This window comes from Diadema antillarum, unplaced genomic scaffold (assembly GCF_040938485.1).
Source record: "Diadema antillarum isolate AM-2024a unplaced genomic scaffold, OU_Dant_1.0 scf00000076, whole genome shotgun sequence".
Taxonomy (NCBI): domain Eukaryota; kingdom Metazoa; phylum Echinodermata; class Echinoidea; order Diadematoida; family Diadematidae; genus Diadema; species Diadema antillarum.
This window is the reverse complement of record NW_027270965.1, coordinates 80880-93053: the sequence shown is the minus strand read 5'-3', so window position 1 is coordinate 93053 and position 12174 is coordinate 80880.

The following is a 12174-nucleotide window of genomic DNA, read 5'->3' as shown; positions in this document are numbered from 1 at the left end:
TTAAAACAATTTACATGTATATCAATGGCCCTGCACGTGATGCTTTCATTAACCATACTGGTCATGGAAGCATGTGTTGGCAGTAGGCCATATATGTACAATCACAATTCCTTTGTGTGCCCTGCATGATTTGGTAAATAGATATGTCTATATCATAGTTAATAACATCAACGTAAGCTACCACGAACATCAGGGACTCCGACTAAATAGACCAAAGCCTACATTAAGATTTTCATGGCAATGATTCTTGCAAACAAACTATAAACAGTTGCATAGCATATAGGCCTACAGTAAGGAAAGGAAGATGAGAATATGATACTTTGTGATAATTTTCCTGCTCTATATTCAATAAAAGGGAAGACGACTCGAATTATGAACCACTTACCCAGCTAACATTCGGACATTTTCTGAACGTTCTTGAAACGTTCCAAGTTCGTAACCCCGGCGGACGTTTTGTCCAAAAGAAGAAAAAAAAAAAAAACAATGACGAAGACGTAGTGGACCGAATAAAAACGTTTTTAAACGTTCGTTAAAGACGAAGTCGACGTAGCAAACCTTATAGGGCCTAAAAACGTTTTAAGGGCGTTTATAAACGACGAAGACATAGCAGACATAATAAAGACGTTTTGTTACGTCCATTAACGTTTTTAAAATGTCCCCCCCCAAAAAAAACAAACAAACAAACAAACAAACAAACAAACAAACAAACAAACAAAACAGTGCTTTGCGGTAAATTCTAAGTCCCAACTTTGACGCTATATGTACGTTTTAAAAACGTCCATTGTGATGAAGACGTACGGAACCTCAAAACAAAAACAAAAAACCAAAAGAAAAACGTTTAGGAAATGTTCTTAAAACGTTATGTGTTTATTGGGAAAACATTTTGTCCAGCTATTTCATCTTCAGAAGATAGAAGAGGATCAAAAGTAAAATTCATTCTCGTAATGACTCTCAAACTGAAAATGACAGTTCAGCATCAGATAGAATAGGAAACGGGATGCTGGTAAGATTTCTTTACTAGAGAAAATTAATGCTCACCTTTGTAGATTTTGTGTGCATGGGCAGTATAGTAAGTTTGCTCTATAGTGCTGAAATCCTGATTGTTATATCATAATCACATGGTGTAAAGACACGTTCAAAAATTTCACATTCCGATGATGAACATGAATAGTGATGAATAACATGTCGGAAATCATTTGAATGTTTTGTAATGCTGGTATTGAGCTAAAACGTTTGAGTCTATAGATTTGAAAATTCTGAAAATGGTCTGACGTTACAAATTTGGTCTGACGTGGAAGCAGATAGAATAGCCTATAAACATATAAATGATAACTATAATATGATTTTTGACGAATTGAGAAATTGTGAAAAGGAGATCTATGCATGCGTTGATATAATTGCAAGACTAAGCTGGTACTTAAAGGATCTCAAACATTTAGAGGGAAGACAAGAGTGATAATACCATGCACAAACAGGCCCGGAACAGGGGGAATTCAGGGGGTTCAAAAGAACGAACGACCCATACCCATCCGCAAGCGAGTATGCAGGGTCGTCTTGAAAAACAACAAGAACCAACAACAACAACGACAACGACGACAGAAAAATTAGAGTGAAAACTTTTCGTCCCAAATCTCCAAGTGCAACAGATGAGTGTTTCTTATTTGTTTTCAAATGTTAACAAAATCAAAATCCGTATTTATAAGGTTGATCATCACTCCCGCTTCGTCATTTGCCATTAGGGGGAGGGGGGTCTAGAGGAATTACCCCCTGGGTAATTACCCCGGACCCTTCCCCTGGCTCTAATCCTAATCCTAATCCTGAACCTAATCCTAACCCTAACCCAAACTCCAACCCTAAACCTAACCCTAGCCCTAATCTTTACTCTAACCTTACCACTAACCAGTATTTAGCCGGGGGGGGGGGGGGGGGGGGTGGTATAAATTGCCCTCTGGGGGTAATTGCCCGGATATACGTATAGGGGTTATCTCCACAGAACGTTATTTGAGGTACAGTACTGTATAAACAGTAACCTTATTTGGCATACATATTGTGTATTTAGTATTATGTGATTATCTTTTACGGCTGACAGTACGTCAAAGGTCATGAAATAATATTTCATAATACTAAATGGATTTTAATCAATCTAGAGTACCTTACATTCATATTGGATTGATTGCAATAATATGTGCAGGGGAACCGACAGAAGCGCAGATGCTTGTGGGGGTATAAATCTTAGGAATCTACAGTATCAGTAATATAGATTGTAGATTAGCATACAATGGTACTTGGCAGAGTATAGTAGAGATATAGCATAGTGCACTTTATAGTGTTGCGTAGTGTATAGTGTAACTAGATGGTATAATCGTATATCATAACATGCATGTAAACAGGTCTACAGTCATTTTACAGTGTGATTGTATACTCTAAAGTAGGGCCTACATAATCACGATAATAGTTTATACAGCTGGATCAAACTGATCGACCGATATAGGCCTATAGTACTGAAAGTAATCACCCTCCAAGAAGTTAGATCCTACCTCAGCACCTATTGCGATGTATCGCGACTGTATAAGTTTTCAATTATTGTTTTCTCTGTACATATTTACATGCATCATTTCTGTCACTGAAGAAAGCGAGATATACGTTTATATATAATTTTCATTGTGGAAAACGTAAATAAATTTGAACTTGAACTTGAACTTAATACGTTTCGTAAAGCTGTTGTTGTTGGTAAAGTTTAGCTGATTTCAGAGTCATAGGTTTTGCTTGTTTGTTTTTATTTTGTGTAGTCTCTTACGAATGACTCATCGCATTCTATGCAATCACAAGGCATTTCAAAGAAAAAAAATCAAGATCTCCGATACAACAAAATAACCCAATTACTGAAAAAAAAAAGCAAACTCTATAGCGAAAGTGGTTGAAGCAACAGGCGGGGTTTATTTTGTGTAGTCTTTTACGAATGACTCATCGCATTTTATACAATCACAAGGCATTTCAAAGAGAAAATCAAGATCTCCGATAGAACGAAATAACCCAATTACTGGAAGAAAAAAAAAGGGCAAACTCCATAACGAAAGTGGCTGAAGCAACAGGCGGGTTTTCGATCCCTGATGAGTTTACCCGCCAAGTGGGTTTGTTATAAAATGCTCCTGAAAATTGCAACGGGCAAGCAGGCAATAAACAAGAAAGGATTTGAAAGTGCGCCCTCAGGCGAAGAAGCGACTGATGGGAGAAACATGGAGGTCATGGAAATGTCAGACACTATGTCTCTTTGTCGGCGGCTGTCTTTGTATACTATAGACCAGTATAATGCCATTGTGTGCAGGAACCTGTTTCTGATCCAAATTATGATAAGCAAGTACGCAAGAACTACAGATGAAGTAATAAAGCAAGCTAACCAAAAGCATCAATATTCTCCTCTTGGTGTTTTTGTTTCCGTAACTAACAACCCATGAAATTATGACCTTTCTCCCACTGCTTCGCTTATTTGAATATTCAAACAGTTCGTCCGTTATTTGCTCCTTGACCTTTCCTGTGAAAGAAGGAGGACTATACATGTATTAATTTCATCAGAGTGCTACACGAAAAATGCCTCTTTATTGATGAATGACCGTAATTGCTAACTGTCTTGGAGGAGTCTGCGCCTTTGAATGTTTCTATAACAGATATATGGCACGATAAAAATGCTGTGGATCATCATCATCATCATCACGCTCTTATTATGTAACCGTTATAACTTTGTTCGAAATCGCAGAAACCCTTTACAGCTTTAACAAAGCATTCAGTTTTAATGATGTTATTTAATTTTGTAATGTTTATCATCTTTATAGTTAACCAAATTGTTTAATCACAGCATAATATCATTTACATGTATCAAGTTAACTTTACACACACACACACACACACAATCATGCAGAGAGAGAGAGAGAGTAATATGCATTACATTTACATATTTTGTAACAGAACAGTATTCATTTGTTAATTTTAAAGGAGCACAGTTTCTGATGAACAAGGCTTTAGTGGCGCCTCTTTTGGATGTTCATTTCTCACGCAACCGAATTGCTGCTCCCTCCCTTTCGTGACAAGAGGAGACGAAAGCGAATGATTCATCAAAGCTTTACAGCGACTGCCGCATAATGTAGGACAGACAGAAACAAACAACAGATTTAAAATCTCCTTATTCACCTAGTTTATACAACACTTTGACGTTAATTCCATGAGACATGCAACGGGAATGAACATGAGGAAAACACGTAGGTTTAGAGAGACGGATAAGAGAAGCCTGCAGACCTGTTACAGTTGACCTTGTGCTACTACTAACTTATTATTTTTGTATGTATATATAATTATATATATTATGAAAAGATACGTATTTATCTACACACGGATATATTCATAAACACATGTTATATTATGTTATGATACGATATGATAATTATGTATGATATGCATGTCAGAAAACATCACTTTACAAGAATGTCGTCACAAAACCAACACGCGATTTCTCAAGTATATCAATAATTGTAAACTGATGTCACTGATTCAAGACTTTAGATGTTAAACATACTTACTTATCATTAATTCAAGTGATTTTTATTTCCACATAAAGTAAAACAAAGCAATATACATAGCGCTTACATGAGTACATAATATTTCAAGGAACTTTGAATCACATAAGTTTCAGTAAAATATGAATAGAATTGTAATTATACCAACTTTGTTTTCAGATAAGATAGACAAGTAAGCAATACGTTTTATTTCGTAACATTACTCTACATAGAAAAAAGAATTCACAAGAGAAGCATGGCTTGCAATTTTTTGTGAATAACTCTAGAAGATGAAGGCATCTCAAGATCCGTCAGGGACTAGATGTATGACAATTTTGATATCATGACGTCAGGAGAAACAAACAGAAAGAAAGGACTATGACAATTGAGGACAAATAAGAGAACAGGGACCTAACAGGCAGGAAAGCAAACTAAAAAGAAAAAGGCAATACAAAGAAAGGAAGAGAAATAAAAAAGTGGTCTACAATTCGGTTTTCAGGAAACATACATAGTCGCATTGAAATGATGTTTAGCATGAGAGAAGGAAAATGGGAGATGAGTGACATTTTGACCAAACTCGCAAACACACATACTCACACACACACACACACACACACACACACACACACACACACACACACACACACACACACGCATGCACGCGAACACACACACACACATACACACACACACACACACACACACACACACATACACGCATTCGGAACTTCCAGCTAGGTGGAACAGGTTTCACAGAACCAATTCTGTCCAGCATACCTATATGGATGTATAATCTCAATTGTTGACGATTTGGAATAAACAACTTTATTGGAAAATCAAATTTGTCATCTGAAGTTTAGAACATAAATTTCAATTTCAATTTCGCTATTTTCCTAAAAAACGCCTTTTTTTCTATAATTCAATATTTACAAATGAAAATACGGCAATACAAAGATATTTTAGTGAAATAAGATTTTTGTTACAAGAATACCACTTTATTCAAAAGAGATGAAAATCCTATATAAATGATAAAATGCACAATTTATAATCACGAAAGAACAAATAAATGAACAAACTATAATATTTTATCGAACCAGGTGACTTACTACAAGTTAGCCTACTTTAGTCATTCCCTGCCTGTCTATTTTAGCAAACGCTTTCGCTGATGTATAACATACAAATTACATACCAAGTTGTTTTGAGGTTTCTTCTTAAATCATCTAATTTGCGTGGTATTCATACAAAATGAAATTTTCTCGACCATTTTTTTTATCATAGTCTGTTTATTATCTTCAATTTACATTTTCTCTCAGCATACAGCATGATCTTCAAAAATTAATGTTTCCAGATCTTCATTTTATGTTAATTTCCATTATTTGTGATGATCTTCATATTTATCATCATTGTGTGATCCACGTTATTCTAAAATTGATACTCGTCCATTTATGGGTTGGCGCTATAATACGATCAGGGATAAAATCATTTTGTAAATTCAGATTACAAAAATAATGTGATGATCTTAATGGAAAGATTGATATTCTATTGAAGATCACATAAAACGTTAAAGGACAAGTCCACCTTCATATACATAAGGATTGAGAGAATGCAGCAATATTAGTGGAACACATCAGTGAAAGTTTGAGGAAAGTTGGACAATCTGTTCAAAAGTTACGAATATTTTAAGTATCTGCGCAGTCACTGCTGGAAGAGAAGACTACTGCAGTGTATGATGTCACATGCGTACAACTATATAAGGAAAATAAAAAGAGAATTTCACAAAACTTTACTTTTTGAATAAAGTGCACATTTCTTCGACTTGCTACTGACGTATGTTAAGGGTAATATTATTCCCCCTGCCTTCTGAAAGAGAGAAGTCGAGTGTTCTTTTGTTATACGAGAAAAATGGAAATAGTATGTTGAATTTTCTTTATTCTTTCTTTATATCGTTGTACTCATGTGACATCACAAGCTATAGTAGTCTTTTCATCCAGCGTGATACTGAGCAGAAACTTCAAAAATTCATAACTTTTTAACGGATTGTCCGATTTTGCTCAAACTCTCACTGATGTGTGTAATATTGCTGCATTCACTCAGCCTACATGTCTATGAAGGTGAACTTGTCCTTTAAGCAATAGAAAGATATACAGATGACAAATAGCATGATCACGATGGTGAAGCAATTAGACCAATGATCATAATCTCTAAAATTTAAACGGACCATTCAAGAATCACTTGCACTTGTTCACAGTAAAAACTTTAATATTTGTATTCAATACGTACGAAATTGAAAACTCAATTGTTGATATTGATCGCTCACAAACGAGATTGAAACGTGTTTTGAAGCGCTTACCCGCCCGTCGCACTAATTTGAATAGACGGATTTGAAAATTCATGCCCAAACACAGTACGAATTTGAATTTTGCAACCATTTGCATGGGTGGTAGGCCCTATTTGACCAAAGTCACTCTACCTGAATAAAAAGATAAAATGACTGATGATTAATTGTACGAAATGCACTATAGAGAAACACCCTTTTCGACATTTGAAATAGAAGAAGCAAGTAGGCCTAAATTATAATTTCTGTTTATATGCAGTATTATAGAACAATTCTTGAGGACTATAAATCGCTTGTATCATTTCAAAAAGTGTTATCATACAAACGTATCTTGCTCTATCAAATCCTCCGCCTCACGACCCTTTTTAAATTTATATGTCCGCCATATTCAAGTGGTTAACTGATTTATTCTCTCTTTGCAAGTTGCATACAAAATACAATCTTCGTGAAAGTCAGAGAATGTTAAGCAGAGGGGTGAAGGATGAGGTTTGAGTTTTAATTTGTCTCCCTCTATACAAATGGTATTTGTAAGATCGCAACTGCTGATCTGTAATTTAACAAACATGTCAGAAAAAAAGAACCACGGGACTCGAACCTATCATTTTAGTGCATACTGTTTTCCGGGCAGGAACACTACCACCAGGCTATCCCTAAGGTTGCCAGCAGTGACAGGATGGACTTGGAACATGTTTGTTGAATTTCAGATAACCAGTTACAATCTCACAAGAATTTGAATGACTTGAATGACCTTTGTCAATATGTATTGGTTATTTAAGACATAGCTTACGCAAAAAAAAAAAAAAAAAAAAATCCCATGATAGGCGAATAGAAGATCCAGGGCTCTGCTCTGAACATGCTGCGAGTAATGATGAAAAAGGAGCAGACTGTACGAGCTCGAAACAGACGAGAAGTGCGCGCGTAAATCCGACCAGCCCTTAAAGCTCGCGCAGCGGCTGATCTTGGGCTGGTTCCATTTTCGCCCGAAGGGTGTGTTCTTCAAGGACAGGGTTAATAAGTGCGCTTTTCTTTTCCAAAATTCGATTAGACTGGTGTCCTTGGGGACGCGGCCAAGCGGCAGACAACAGGAACAAGTGTCGGGAAGCATATGCTCGCAAAGGAGCAAATGTCAAACCAATGGAGATGGGGGGGGGGGGTCGTTTTCGTTGCTTGATGTATAGGATGAGGATGCTGAGGTGGGGTGGAACGCATTAATTACAAAACAAAAAGGATACAGCTCGTATAGGGCGGAAATTATAGACAGTAATGGAGGAGAGACGAGATCTATAGAAGTGTATGAAGGGAAAGGGGATACGCAGACTATACAAGGCAGAAGGAAAGCACCAACGTAAAGGCTTATAGGTCCTAAATAAGCGTATCTATACTATAAGTGGACTGAGAATTTAGTAATCATAATAATATTCATATTTCTTTAGCATTCATTCTCATTTCAACTTTCATAGATCGACCACTATGTTTTATAATTATGTTTGCAATATTCTACGTATGTCTCCTAGCTGTATATCATGTATAGGCCCTATTTCATTTTGTAATACATGTACTATGCCTCCTAGCTGGATATCATGTATTATCTAATTTTGTTATATTTGGTGTATTTTTTTCATTGATTAATATGAAATTAAATTGGAAATGGAAATGGAAATGGAAATATGAAGAGGAAAATGTTAAAGAAATATGATATTGAGCATAATGACTGATCCCGCAATATTTATGGTTAATGCGGAGATAGAGAATAGCATCAAATCTAATAGACACAGGACAACATTATCATTACCATAGAGCCTACCTGGACTGATTATTAAAGTATATAGGTAGGCTGTGCTTGCATTTTATAATGTTTTTCCTCCTTTAATGGAATCCTTATATCTGCAGATTGATCTTACCTATATATTAAACGTATAGTGCGGCCAAACATTTTATAACATGGTATATGATTATTGACAATGTGCTATATTTTATGTTATAAAATGGGTTCAAGAATGTCTTCATATTCATGGTATAGTGCACTATACATAATTATGACGTCATAATTATGGTTTAGTCATCGATAGCGTGTGTTACGCAAGTGCTATCGGCACTGGCTTCACAAGACCGCTGTGTATAATCACGTTTATAATGTTATACTGCGAGCGGTGATTATACACTGACAAACAACAAAACTGTTATAGAGGAGCTTTTACATAAATGAATACGATTTACAATCTTTCTTTTTAAAGATGTATTTTAAGAGAATATAAAACAAATATGTCATGCACTATTTCGAGTCTCTCGCAAGATGATGGACTCCTCGATGACAGAAATGTCACTTCTTTCTTGGTATTAGGGTATATATAATTACATTTGTTTTCTATAGACATGCACAAACATACAGAGAGAGGGAGAGAGAGAGAGAGACTTACTGTAGACAAGTCATTATCCCCTATCATAGCACATGCACAAAAACTTTAATCAAAACATTCATAAACACATATATGCCTCTGTTGTACAGCACGATTCATAATTATCATTCATTATTTTTTTTCTGGTATAGGTATTATAGAAAGAGAGGGGGAGAAAGTGAAGTGAAGAAAGAAAATTTATATAACGAAGGAAAAGCAATACAATACATTGACTACAGAGTAGAGTCGAAAAGATTAAGAAAATAAACTCGTCCTTGCCATTCTCTCTTGTTTCTTCCCCCTCTATCCCTTCCATCTGACTAGAAACCAATTCCATGTTTCTTCCCCAGAGTTTTTGACCAGCGTCACCTATTCATTGGAGTGAAAAACAGAAGAGACGTACCCAACGGGGGCAAGTCGATACACTGCCGGCATCCAGTACTAATATGAAGGCGCTCCGATGGATTTAATTGTCGTCGTTTTTGACCGCAAAACGTGTTGATTTGCAACTCTGTGGTCGAATTACCCATTCAGGAGCGCACGCTTCGATTGTTGAGATGTCGGCTAAGACACCACTAAACGCGTCGCTCGTCGAAGATTATGATAATGGAAGATTGCTACACTGCTTCGGCGGAACTATCGCGACCGAAAAAAAGGCTGCCTGAACCATCTCAGGGGGTGCAAATTAAAGATCTAACAGAGAAGGAGTCTGTATTGATAAGCTTATTTATTTACTCGTCCTTGCCATTCTCACAAGACTTTTCCCCCTATATCCCTCTCCTGTGATTAGAAACCATGCATTTCCATGTTTATTTTTCCGAGTTTTTGACCAGCTTTTTGTCAGCCAATTTATAATTGCGCTCTGCCATGGATACTTATACGTGTACGGTATATCATGCAGATACCACGTGTTAAAACTAAGGCTGGTGATCGTAGTTTCTCATTTTATGGGACAAAAGTATGGAATACCTTGGGAAAGGAACTTCACTTATCACCCTCTGTTTTGATATTAAAAAAGAATTTGAAAAGTTCTTATTTTCCCTTCGACTTTGAATTTGAATGTAAAGCGCATCGATTAATAATTGATTGGAAATGCCATAGAAAAGACATTGTTATATAATCATTATTATTATTATTACTTCTACTGCTACTACTTCTATTACTACTACCACTACTGCTACTACTACTATATACTACTACTACGGCTAAATGTGCGTTTACTTTCACTTCATGTATATTTCCTTCACTCTAAAAAAAATCCGGGTCAGAACTGACCCGGAACCGGGTCCGTTGGGGTCACACCCCGTTCCGAGTAAAAAATGACTTGGAATTTGGTCATGAAGACCCGGAATGGGGTCACCCTAACCCAATTCATGACTCTGGATGGGGTCATATCTTACCCTATCCCTTGTCATTTCTGAACCGGAACGGGTGTGACCCCAACGGACCCGGCCTTTCCGGGTCAGTTCTGACCCGGATGTTTTAAGAGCGTTCGAATTTCATCTTAATCGATCCTTTCTCTCATCTTTTACTCGTCCAGTGTCCTTCCCTCCTTATAACATAACTTTGTGCGCCGTTTCCCTAGAGGACATTACTTAGACTTTTCATCTGTTGCAATGTAATTATCAGAATAGATTATCATAATAACGATAGTAGCGATCGTATACAAAATCATAGTAGGATCTATGGGTATAATTTTGTTGTTATTGTTATCATTATCCGTAATTACTGTCATTATCATAAATGCATGTATAATTGTTGTGATTATCATCACCGTTATCAATAAGTGACATTGGTGTTGTAATAAGAATTAACTGCTCTACATACATCCACATGCACAGAAGTAATAGCCGCAAAGGCTAGGGCATATACAGCAGGTGACGGGGACCCCAAAGAACTACACTTTTAATGCCATCGCTCAGCATAAACACGGTAATACCGCTGCAACCTCTCTGCCCGATAATCTCGCTGTGATGAATGTCAGTGGAAAGAGTGACGTGATTAACGGAGTCAAAGGTGAGATAATATGTGATGAATACTGAATTATGGATGAGAATCACGAATATGAATATCATGAAGAGTATCTGTACTAAAAACGAACGTTTCGTTGAGATTTGTGATTTTGATATAAGTGGTGTCTTGTTTTATTTGTTGAACGTTTCGTTGAGATTTGTGATTTTGATATAAGTGGTGTCTTGTTTTATTTGTCTGTTTTTTCTTTTGTTTGCTTTCAAGACGGTATAAATGCAGGACGAGTGCAGTAGTTCACTATCGGTCGAAGATGTGAATCCTCCGTTGTAAAATGAATGCTGCCATCTTGTGACGAGGGCCTTGCAAGTTGGCTGCTTGCCCAGCTTACATCATGCAGTAAGATGTCAACAGAAAATTCCCCGATCAGCAGCAAGATTATTTTTCCTCGCAAGGCAAATGTTCCGCCGTGTACAAATGCTATTACACGTTCGGAGTTGAAGTGATGATGTAGTGTAGAGAGAAGTGGCGCTTATGTACCAAACCTCACTGGATCATCTTCCCGGCACCTCCGCGTGTTCGACTTGCCTTGCTCCGCCCGCGGCGCGGCTTTCGTGCTTTCCCAGTCAGGATATAGAACTCTTCTAGGCCCTACTGCGATTTAATGCTAAGAGTAAGAGTGAAAACCAGCGGTGGTTACAAACCGCGAGAGTTTTCACAGATTTGCGTGGTATTAGGAATACACCGACGACAAATAACTAATATTTTACTGCAAGTTAACTTCAGCGTTCCAGCCGAGCAGTTGTGGATGAATTGTAACGTTAGTCATGGTCGGATCATATGCCGTGATTGAAAGCTGAGAAGTCGTACGCGAAACTAGTGCAGCTCAACGTACGGGAAGACAAAAGTGTTTGCAGTTGAGTTACAT